This window comes from Priapulus caudatus, unplaced genomic scaffold, assembly GCF_000485595.1.
Source record: "Priapulus caudatus unplaced genomic scaffold, Priapulus_caudatus-5.0.1 Scaffold136, whole genome shotgun sequence".
Classification (NCBI taxonomy): domain Eukaryota; kingdom Metazoa; phylum Priapulida; class Priapulimorpha; order Priapulimorphida; family Priapulidae; genus Priapulus; species Priapulus caudatus.
In genome coordinates, this window is record NW_014577197.1 from 54,477 (window position 1) to 65,011 (window position 10,535).

A 10,535-nucleotide genomic window follows, 5' to 3' on the forward strand; every position below is an offset into this window, starting at 1 on the left:
TTTCGATATTATTTTCAATATACTATTTCGATGTATTTTTGCCCATATCGCACGCCCGCATATTTTCTCCCAGCACGTGTATCGCTCGTTGGGGGTGACGACACGTTTCGTATTTAGGATTCTCGTCCAAACTGTTTCTTGACTACGTATAACTCTATCATTGGGCTAAAGGGGAGGGAGATTTCTTGCAACGCGTTTTTGCGCATACAATATGTTTTCTCTTGCGAGGTACGTTCTCATACTTATTGTGTAGCAGCGCCTCTACAGACAATCCAAAAGTCGTATTGACATCGTAGGAGGCGTGCTAGTTTTACTACGAGATTCGGCCAGAATTGAAAAGATCGTAGCCGCGGTTTTCGTATAAGTGGGGGTTGTACCGATCCCAGACATCACGATCGAATGTGCAACGCCCTAGAACCCTATTATTTGCGCCACCCTGCCCAATGACCACCTTACTGGTCCCTCCATCTTCTTCCCGACGATTGACCCTTCATACCCCTTCGTAGTGTCTTTGTATTAGCTGACTTTCAGATCGCTAGTGGGTGCTCTGCTAGTAATTAATTAGTGTATGACAGATTACAAGGTCGAGCAAACTCCATAACCCGTTGTCGATAAGTTTATTGATTTTGAACTCCCCTCACTGATGAGCTCCTGCTGCCTCGGCCTCTCGCGCCCCCCGCAGCTGCCCCGCCCGCCCCCCTGCCCGCCCCCGCCGCTCCGCCCGGCAACCCCGACACGTCACGCCACCAGAAGCCCAGATAACATCCAACAACGATGCACCACCTCACAGTCCGGTTTCATTGGTGTAACAGCGGATAAACAGAGTGTCTTCCCCCACAGCGTGGACGGCCGCTGCTGAGCCCACCTTTGATCACACTCGCACCCCCTTCCACCGTTTCGTTCCACCGATGTGCCATCCTCTCTCCTCTTCTCGTCTCTCTCTCCTCCCGCAAGTCCCACCGCCCCCCCGCACCGCCCGCACCCCCCAGCCGCTCCCGCCGCAACGGTCCCCTGCGCCAGTACACACCGCAGCTCACGTTGCTCCTATACCCTCCGCCTCTCGTACTCACTCTCCTCCGTCTCTCTCTCCCTCTCCTCTCTCTCTCTGCTCTGCGCCTGGCTCTCTCTCTCGCTCTCTCTCTCTCGCGCTCCTGGCCGTCTCCGCCAGTCCTCGCCACCGGACCTCCCCACGCCGCCCCCTCGCCGGCAACACTCCCCGCGCTCCCGCAGCGAAACCTACCGCACACGACACCACCGGCAGCTGGCGCAAGTACTCGCCGGCACCACACCGCAAGCATCAAGCAGTAACCTCGGAGGAAACCGGAGCCACCGCAGAGCTCAGGCCGTACCTGCGCAACAGGAAAACACAAGTACAGCCGGACCCGCAAGCCGTAAACTGCACTCTCTCTCGTCTCAGCTCTCGCGCTCTCTCATCTTTCTCCGGCAGCTCAGTTCCAGTAACCCTCTCGGCACGAAACACTCCGGTCTCGCGTCAACCCTTACGACCTACGTCAGGTTGTCTCTTTATCGTGAAGGGGAAGGACGCGTCCGAGGTCTCTGCATGTCGGTGTATCGGATTGCAGTTCTCGTGGATTTTTGAAATGCGGTGTCTAACAGGTACGCGTCGATACAACACCGCTCAGCTTCAGGCCAGTGCCCCAACCCCACGCAGAACACAGTCTCGCATTCTCGTCACTGTCTCGTCGTTCTCTCGTCTCTCTCGTCATCCCCAAGTGCCCCGCAAGCACTCTCATGCACAACCCACACTGCCGGCCAGCCTCAGCAGTAACCTCGCGACACTCACCGCAGCTCAGGTCAGTACTCTCGCACGACACACCGCACGCTCAAGCCCATACCAGCCACTCGACACACCGATTCGCTCAGAGTAATCGCCATGATCCATCACTGCGAGCTCAAGCAGTAACCATCTCGCACGAACACACCAGGCAGCTCAGGCAGTAACTCGCACCAGAACACACCGCAGCTCAGCAGGATAACCACCAGCACGGGGGAACACACCGCAGCTCAGCAGTAACTCGCCACGAACACTCTTCTCTGGCCCGAGCTCAGCAGTAAACGCTCGCAGCGAACGACACCGGGCAGCTCAGCAGTAAGCTCCGCACGAACACAGCCGCGCAGCTCAGCAGTAACCTTCGCACGAACACACCGCAGCTCAGCAGTAACCAACAGATGGGCAAGAACACACCGCAGCTGCAGCAGTAACACTCGCGAGAATTGGCTGCACCGCAGCTCAGCAGCAACCTGCGCACAGAACCCGAGATCCCAGCAGGCAACGCACGCGAACGAAACACACGCACAGCTCAGGCAGCAACCTCTGCACGAACACAGCCGCGCTCAGCAGTACTCGCACGAACACACGCAGCAACCACGACGAAACACGCAGCTCAGCAGTAACCTCGCAGTGAACACATAGCGCAGCTCAGGCAGTAACCTCGACGAACACAGCGCGCTAGCTCGCAGTAAACGCTCGCACGACCAGACCGCTAGCTCAGCAGCCACGTGCAGAAGCACCCGCAGCTCAGCAGTAACCTCTGCACGAAGAACACATGAAAAAAAAAAAGGGGACAACGTGTACCGCAGCCGCAGTAACCTCGCACGAACACACCGCAGCTCAGCAGTAACCTCGCACGAACACACCGCAGCTCAGCAGTAACCTCGCACGAACACACCGCAGCTCAGCAGCAAGCCTTCGCACGAGACACACCGTAGCTCAGCAGCACCGCTTCGCACGACACAGTCCGCGCTCAGCGTAACCTCGCAGGAACACAGTTCGGGGCGCAGCTCAGCAGTTAACCTGCGCACGACCACACCGCAGCTCAGCAGTAAACCAACGCCGAACAACGCAGCTCAGCAGTAACTCGCACAGAACACAGCCGCAGCTCAGCAGTAACCCTGGCACGAACACGACCGCAAGGCTCAGCAGTAACCCTCCGCAGAAACACGATGCGACCGCAGCTCAGCAGGCAACACGCACGAACACAGCCACGCTCAAGCAAGCAACACGCACAGAACACACCGCAAGCTGCAGCATAAGCTCGCACGAACACACCGCAAGCTCAGCAAGTAACGCTCGACGAACACAGGTGGATTCGCAGCTCAGCAGCACCACGCACGAACAACGCCCCGCAGCTCAGCAGTAACCGCGGCACAGAACACACGCAGCTCAGCAGTAACCGCGGCACGAACACAGACGCAGCTCAGCAGTAACTCGGACGAACACGACTCGTCAGCTCAGGCAGTAACTCGCTACGTAACACACGCAGCTCAGCAGTAACCGCGCACAGGGAACACCGAGCCTCAGCAGTACCGCGCGCACGGACAACACCTAAGCGGCAGCTCACAGGTACCTCGGCCGAAGCACGGGAGGCCCGCAGCTCAGGAGTAACCGCTCGCACGAACACGACCGCAGCTCAGCGTCAACGCTCGACACCGAACAGCACCGCAGGCTCAGCAGTAACCTCGCACGAGACACCCGCAGCCAGCAGTAACCTCGCAAGAACAACACCGCTGCGTCGCAAGGATACGTGAGGGGAGCGGTGAGCTGGGGGAGGATGGAGGTGTCGGGGCGTAGCTCAGCAGTAACTCGCACGGACACACCGCAGCTCAGCGGGCAACACAGCTCAGGAGTAACCTCTGCACAGAACACACCGCAGCAACCTCGCACGGAACACACCGCAGCTCAGCGCAGCAAAGCCAGCTAGCTCCGCCAGTAAACCACGGCACAGGAACAAGCCGCAGCTTCAGCAGCAACGCACACGTGCTCAGCAGTAACGCTCGCACGAACACGTGTCACCGGCGGCCGCGCTCAGGTCAGCCAACCTCTTGCACGAACACCCGCAGCTCAGGCAGTAACGCACGGGCACGAACACACCGGCGCTCAGCAGGTAACCTCGCAGACAAAAGGCCGCAGCTCAGATAGTAACCTCGCCGAACACACCGCAGCTCAGCAGCAACCCGCAACTGAACATCACCAGCAGCTCAGCAGTCACGGGCACGAACCACATCACCGCAGGCTCGAGCAGTAAGCGCTCGCAGCGAACACACGCGCAGCTCAGCAGTAACCCCGCACGGAACACACGCGCAGCTCAGCAGTACGCTCGCATACGAAACATCACCGCAGCTCAGCAGTAACCTCGCACGAACACACCGCAGCTCAGCAGTAACCTCGCACGAACACACCGCAGCTCAGCAGTAACCTCGCACGGAACTACACACCGGGCAGCTCAGCAGTAACCTTCGCATCGAACATACCGCAGCTCAGCAGTACGACGCACGAACAAGTCCGCATCTTGCTCAGCAGCAACACTCGCACGAATGACACGCGCAGCTCAGGCAGCAACGCACGCACGGAAACAGGAGGGCCCCGACATTATCTGCGCTGCGACCCGGCAGCTCAGCAGTAACCTCGCGGAACAACATGCCGCAGGCTCAGAGCAGTAACCTCAGCACGAACGAACACGCAGCTCAGCAGCAACCACGCAGGCGAACACACGGCAGCTCAGCAGCACGAGCACGAAGCACAACCGCACGCTCAGCAGCAACGCACACGGCACGCAACACACGCGCGCAGGCTGGAGCAGTAACCTCGCACGAACACACGGCAGCTCCAGCAGTAACGCTCGCACGGAACATCACAGCGCAGCTCATAGGTAACGCTGCACGAACAGCACAGCCAGCTTCCACGGCAGTACCTCGCACGAAACATCACGCAGCTCAGGCAGTAACCACGCACGAAAACAAGCCGATGTCAGTAGTAACCTCACACGAACACCCCTGCAGCTTCAGCAGCAACCTCGCACGGCACTACATAAGAGGAAGGGGGGCCGAGCTCAGCAAGTAACCATCAGCACGAACGAGCCCGAGCTCCAAGAAAGCAACCTCGCACGAACAGCGAGCAGCTCAGCGGGTAACCAGCACGAACACCGCGGGAGCCGCCCCAGGCAGGGGACCGCAGCTGCAGGCAGTACCCTCGTCACGACACACCGCGCTCAGCAGTAACCTCGCAGCGAACAAGACCGCAGCTCAGCGAGGTAACCTCGCGCGAACACATACCGAGCTCAGCAAGTAACCTCGGAGAAACACCGCAAGGCTCAGCAGGCAACCTCGCACGGGAACACACCGGCAGGCTCAGCAGCAACCACCGCAAGAACACAACCGAGGCATGCAGCAGTACCTCGGCAGCGAACATTCACCGCAGCTTCAGCAGTAACCTGGCACGAACACAACCGCAGCTGCAGCAGCACCTCGCGCACGAACAACACACGCAGCTCAGCAGCAACCACGCACGAGGAACCCAGGAATACACCGCAGCTGCAGCAGTAAACCTGCGCACTGAACACACCGCAGCTACAGCAGTAACTCGCACGAACACATTAGTCGCTGCCCGCAGCTCAGCAGTACCGGCGCACAGGAACACACCGCATGCTCAGCAGCAACCTCGCCGACATGTGATACCCGCAAGCTCAGCACCACCAGCCGCCCCGCAGCTCAGCAGTAACGCACGCACGGACAATGGGTTCGGCGCCGCCGCGCTCAGCAGTAACCTGCCGGAACACACCGGCAAGCTCCCAGCAGCGAGAACCTGATCGACAACCGGAGCTCAGCAGTGACCTCACCACGAACACATACCGCAGCTCAGCCAGTAACCCTCGACGAAACACCGGCAGCTCAGCAGTAATACCACGCAACCGCACACACCCGCAGCTCAGGCAGGCAACCACGCAGCGAAACACCGGCAGCTCAGGTCAGTAACGCTCGCACGGAACACCCGCAGCTCAGCAGTAACTCGCAACGAGACACACGCCGCAGCTCAGTCAGTAACTCGCCAGGAACACCGCAGCTCAGCAGCAACCTCGCACGAACACACCGCAGCTCAGCAGTAACCTCGCACGAACACACCGCAGCTCAGCAGCAACCTCGCACGAACACACCGCAGCTCAGCAGTAAGTCAGACACGAAACACCGCAGCCTCAGCAGTAACCGCTCGCAGAACACACCGGCAAGTCAGGCAGTAAGCCTCGCACGAACACGACCACAGGCTTCAGGCCAGCAACCGACGCAGCGGAACACACCGCAGCTTCAGCAGTAAGCCTCGCACGAAACACACCGCAGCTCAGGCAGTAACCTCGGCACGAACACACCCGGAGCTTCAGCAGTAACGCTCGGACGAAGCACACCGCAGCTGCGCAGTAACCGCACCGAACACACCGCAGCTCAGCAGTAAGCCTCGGCACGAACACATGACCGAGCTCAGCAGTAACCTGCGGCAGAACACAGGGTCCCGGCAGCAACCTCAACGACGAATCACCAACCAGCAGCTCAGCAGTACCACACATCGAACACAGGCTCGCCTTCGCAGGCTCAGCCGCAACAGCACGAAACAGGTTGAATGGGGCCGCAGCCAGCAGCAACCTTCGGCACGAACACACCCGGCGCTCAGCACAACCTCGGACACGAGACACATCCGCGGCCGCGGTGGATGCCGGCAGACTCAAGCAGCAACCACGCACGAAACCACACCGCAGCTCCAGCCGGCAAGCCTTCGCACAACAGCTCCCGGCCGGGCTTATCCGGAGGTCCAGCAGCTCAGGCAGTATACCTCGCAGAACACAGAGAACTCGCAGCTTCAGCGCAGTAACGACTCGCACGAACAGGACACCGCAGCTCAGCAGTTCGCAAGGCTCTCCGAGCTAACTACGATGCCGCAGGAGACGAGCGTTGGCACAGCGTCGGCGGGGCGGGTTTGCGGTCGCATGCGGCGGGCGGCGCGGGCTTGTCGGCTTGCTGAGGATCTCGTAGTCCGACTTCTCGTCCATGGCGGGTCGGTGCTGTGTCTGCGCTCGACGGACGTACTGAGGTAAACACCTGTCTGAAACACCTGAGGCACATCCCCTGTCACATTTCTCTCCAATCTCTCTTCATCCTCAGACATGCTCTCTCTAGTTCTCTTCCATCTCTCAGCATTTATCCTCTATATCTCATTATTTCTCTCTCTCTCTCTCTCCACGCTCTCTCATCGGTCAGCATCTTTGCAGCTCGCTTTCCAGCTCTCAGATATCTCTCAGTATCTCTCTCTATGCTCTCAGTATCTCTCTCTATACTCAGTATCTCTCGCTATCTCTCAGTATCTCTCTCTATCTCTCACATCTCTTTTCTCTATCTCTCTTCCATCTCTCAGAATCTGTACTATCTCTCTCCATTTCTCTCATCTCTCAGCAGCCTCTCTATCTCTCAGCATCTCTCTCCATCTCTCAAGTATCTCTTAGTATCTCTCTCCATCCTTTCAGCACTCTCGTCCATTCTCAGCATCTCTGCCCATCTTTCAGGCATCTCTTGCCATCTCTCGATCTTCTCTCCATCTCTCAGCATATTCTCCATCTTCAGATTTCTCTCTCTATAATCTCATTATTTCTCCTCTATCTCTCATCCTCCCCCTATGTCCATCGGCAACTCTCTCAGTATATCTCTCTATCTCTCCTTCCTTCCCTCGCCATCTCTCTCCATCTTCTCAGCATCTCTCAGCATCTCTCCCCATCCTCTCAGCATGATCTCTCACTATCTCTCAGTATCTCTCTTCATCTCTCAGCATCATTTCTATGAGCTGTGTGGAGGTCATATAGCAATCACACTTGTATTCACACCTGCACACCTCCCTCTCAGCATCTCTCCTCATCTCTCAGTATCTCTCTATCTCCTAACATCCCTCCCTCTACATCTCCCAGCATCTCTCTCTATCTCTCAGCATCTCTCTAGCTGCTGCTGCTGCTGCTGTTACTGTTGCTGCTGCTGCTGCTGTTACTGTTGCTGTTGCTGCTGCTGCTGCTGCTGCTGCTGCTGCGGCTACCACTACTCCCGTATATGATCGCGTAATAACCGCGGGGCGCCTATAAGCCGCACCTCAATTTGAATCGGGTAACCAAGTATTGCGCCTAGTATATTTCCCCTCACGGTATGGCGCACTTATAAACCGCAGAGCAAATACAGGGTTGAAATCTGAGGCCAAATTTGCGGTTATTACGCGAGTATATACGGTAGTCGTTAGTAGAACGTGATGGTTGCCTGTTGGAGCGAATCGTTTTGGCATTGTTCGTATGTGAGTGAGTGTACGTGCGTTTGTGATAGGAATAGATCGTCTGGTGTATTGTTGTTGTATTATTAGGAAGGCTTCCATCGCTACGTCTTTCTTCGTATGGTTCCTATGAGCTGTTCATCTTGAGATCATCGTAAAATCGTGTATCGAAAACTCGTCTTCCTTTGTAAGCGCACGCCGCCTGTCAAGATAGCATCGTTTGTGGATCTGGTTTAAATAGGTGGAATCAAGTGGCTCTAATATAATGATTGTTTTGGTTTTAGTAGTCCCTTGAATTTGGCTCAGTTGATTATTGGGTTAATATTTGGATTATACCAGACTGCTCAAAAACTATATAGTGATTTCAAAATTATGATTCGTCGAGTAATTTAATTGTTTTCTACGCAAGTCATCGTTAAGTCCACATTAATTTTAGTACTTTACTAAAAATCGATCTGATTTCCAATGCAAGTGACTTGCTTGATTACACAAGCGTGCAACTATAGTTATTTCGTTACCTTCAACAATTAATTTTATGAAGTCTCGTACTTAAAATTATTGTGTCCAGAGTTAACATGGAATTAACCTATCTGCCAGGGGTGATTGATAGGTAGCTGTAGCCACTCACCGTTGCTGTATGGGCATTCTGCAAACGCTGCTTAAAAAGAAGATGCCGAAAAGTCTATATTGATCGTTCGCTACCATACAATCAGGAGTAGATAATAGAAGATCTTCTATTATCTACTCCTGATACAATGAACCTGTTGTCTTGTGCATTGATATTAAACAAAATATTTTATAGAATAAAGACATTTTATACACATGTAATTCTTGATTTTCGTTAGTGATTTTCATCCAAAAGTGTATTCCACATTTGTAGATTTTGAAGTCAAGGTACGAAGAAGGATCTTCTAACTAAAAGTGTAGCTGTCAATAATGTAATGCAAATGCAGATAGTTGCAAACAAATTGGGTTGTGCAGCTTTAAAATGTGGCACTAGCGCGCTGTCCTAGGCGGTAACACATTTATTTGAAAAGTTATCTCAGAAATGGACTGGAATGCATCGTTTTGCATCATGCACAAATTTATTCGTGTGAGTGCCCTTGGATCTCCCCTCCCCACTAAGTTAAATTAATATGTGCTTGCAAAAGATTCCAACAATGTGCAATTGTGGTTATGAATATGTACAATGTCAAAATGCATGGTGGTCATGTCTCGTAGATGAGTTGGCTGTATTTCGCTTTATTTTTGTCTGGAGGTGCAAAGCCCATATATACGTGTGTGTATAGAGAGAAACAAAAGTGACATGATTTCATGTATCTATCATACTAGGGGGTCGAAGCATTACAATGAAGTCAATAGAAGACGATACATGGTTATTATAGCGGCGTCTTTGCTGTTCTAAACAAAAAAATTGTTTACAAGTCTGGACAGTGAATCTGTTGTCATTTAGCGTCAATAACGTGTATGTTGCATACACACTAAAATTAAGTAATTTTAATGAATCTTTGTGTCATGCTTACTAAGGCCTGCTGTCTATAGACATTATGCACAAGCACAGTCAAATAAGCATTATCATATTCGTCACACACACAGCTACGTTCATTGGCTAAAACAATCGAGTTGCGCGGTTAGGGATTTTCGGAATTATTTAATTTTTAATGTTCAATGAATGACGCACTCATTCACTTCCGAAAGCGGGTAAAAATGCCTAATTTTTCCACTTCGGTGCGAAATGCATCGGTCGGGCCTTTTATTATTTACGAAAAGCAAACAGTCTCGCCAAACACCTACACGCAGTAACGGCCGGGTCACGTCGTTGACCCATTCATGTTCATCCACGAAGAAGGCGGGGCTTATTCTGATTACGGAAATGCGAAAATGCAACAAAAGGACGTAGCGCAATGCGCTAAACAGCTTGTTATTTTCGTATTTGTGCCAAACTCTATCGTAGGAAACCGTTCTAGCCTAGCAGAATGCCCTAGTTCCTGAGATCGGCGATTTGGTGGTCCAATCCAATGGGTCCACATATTTAAAAACATATGGCCGCATCACGTCAAGATGTACATGTAGTAAGATATTAGTAATGATGTATACACACTATTCATTAGCATTTAATTCATAAGCATTTACTATGTTATTCATTAGGTGAAATTCATGATTAGAAATAAGATTATTGCCACATCAGGGTCTTAGCTAGCGGGGAGGCAAGATGACAGTTGCAGTAGAGAGGCAGAAGGAAATAGAGGAAGGAAAGGAGGGAGGGGAAGGGAGAGAGAAGAGGGAACAGAAAGAACAGGGTCATGTGTGTGTCTATATATATATATAGAGGAGAGAGAGAGAGAGAGAGAGAGAGAGAGAGAGAGAGAGAGAGAGAGAGAGAGAGAGAGAGAGAGAGAGAGAGAGAGAGAGAGAGAGAGAGAGAGAGAGAGAGAGAGAGAGAGAG

At 53.4% G+C, this 10,535-nt stretch overlaps 1 protein-coding gene and 1 long non-coding RNA gene across 5 annotated transcripts in view; one reads left to right on the top strand and one right to left on the bottom strand.

The window, feature by feature from the left end:
- Positions 1 to 10,535, top strand: part of LOC106806009 (N-alpha-acetyltransferase 40-like) — a 23,680-nt gene that overhangs the window by 7,622 nt on the left and 5,523 nt on the right. The gene's annotated exons all lie outside the window — the stretch shown is intronic.
- LOC106806010 lies at positions 2,243 to 5,961 on the bottom strand. Of its 3 annotated transcripts, none has more exons than XR_001393491.1 (4): positions 5,873 to 5,961; positions 4,154 to 4,217; positions 2,612 to 2,675; positions 2,243 to 2,262 (listed from the first exon to the last, which is right to left on the bottom strand). It is a non-coding gene; the product is annotated as an uncharacterized LOC106806010 (long non-coding RNA). The 3 variants fall into 3 exon arrangements; XR_001393493.1 differs by lacking the exon at positions 2,243 to 2,262 and adding an exon at positions 2,401 to 2,416; XR_001393492.1 differs by lacking the exon at positions 2,243 to 2,262 and adding an exon at positions 2,533 to 2,550.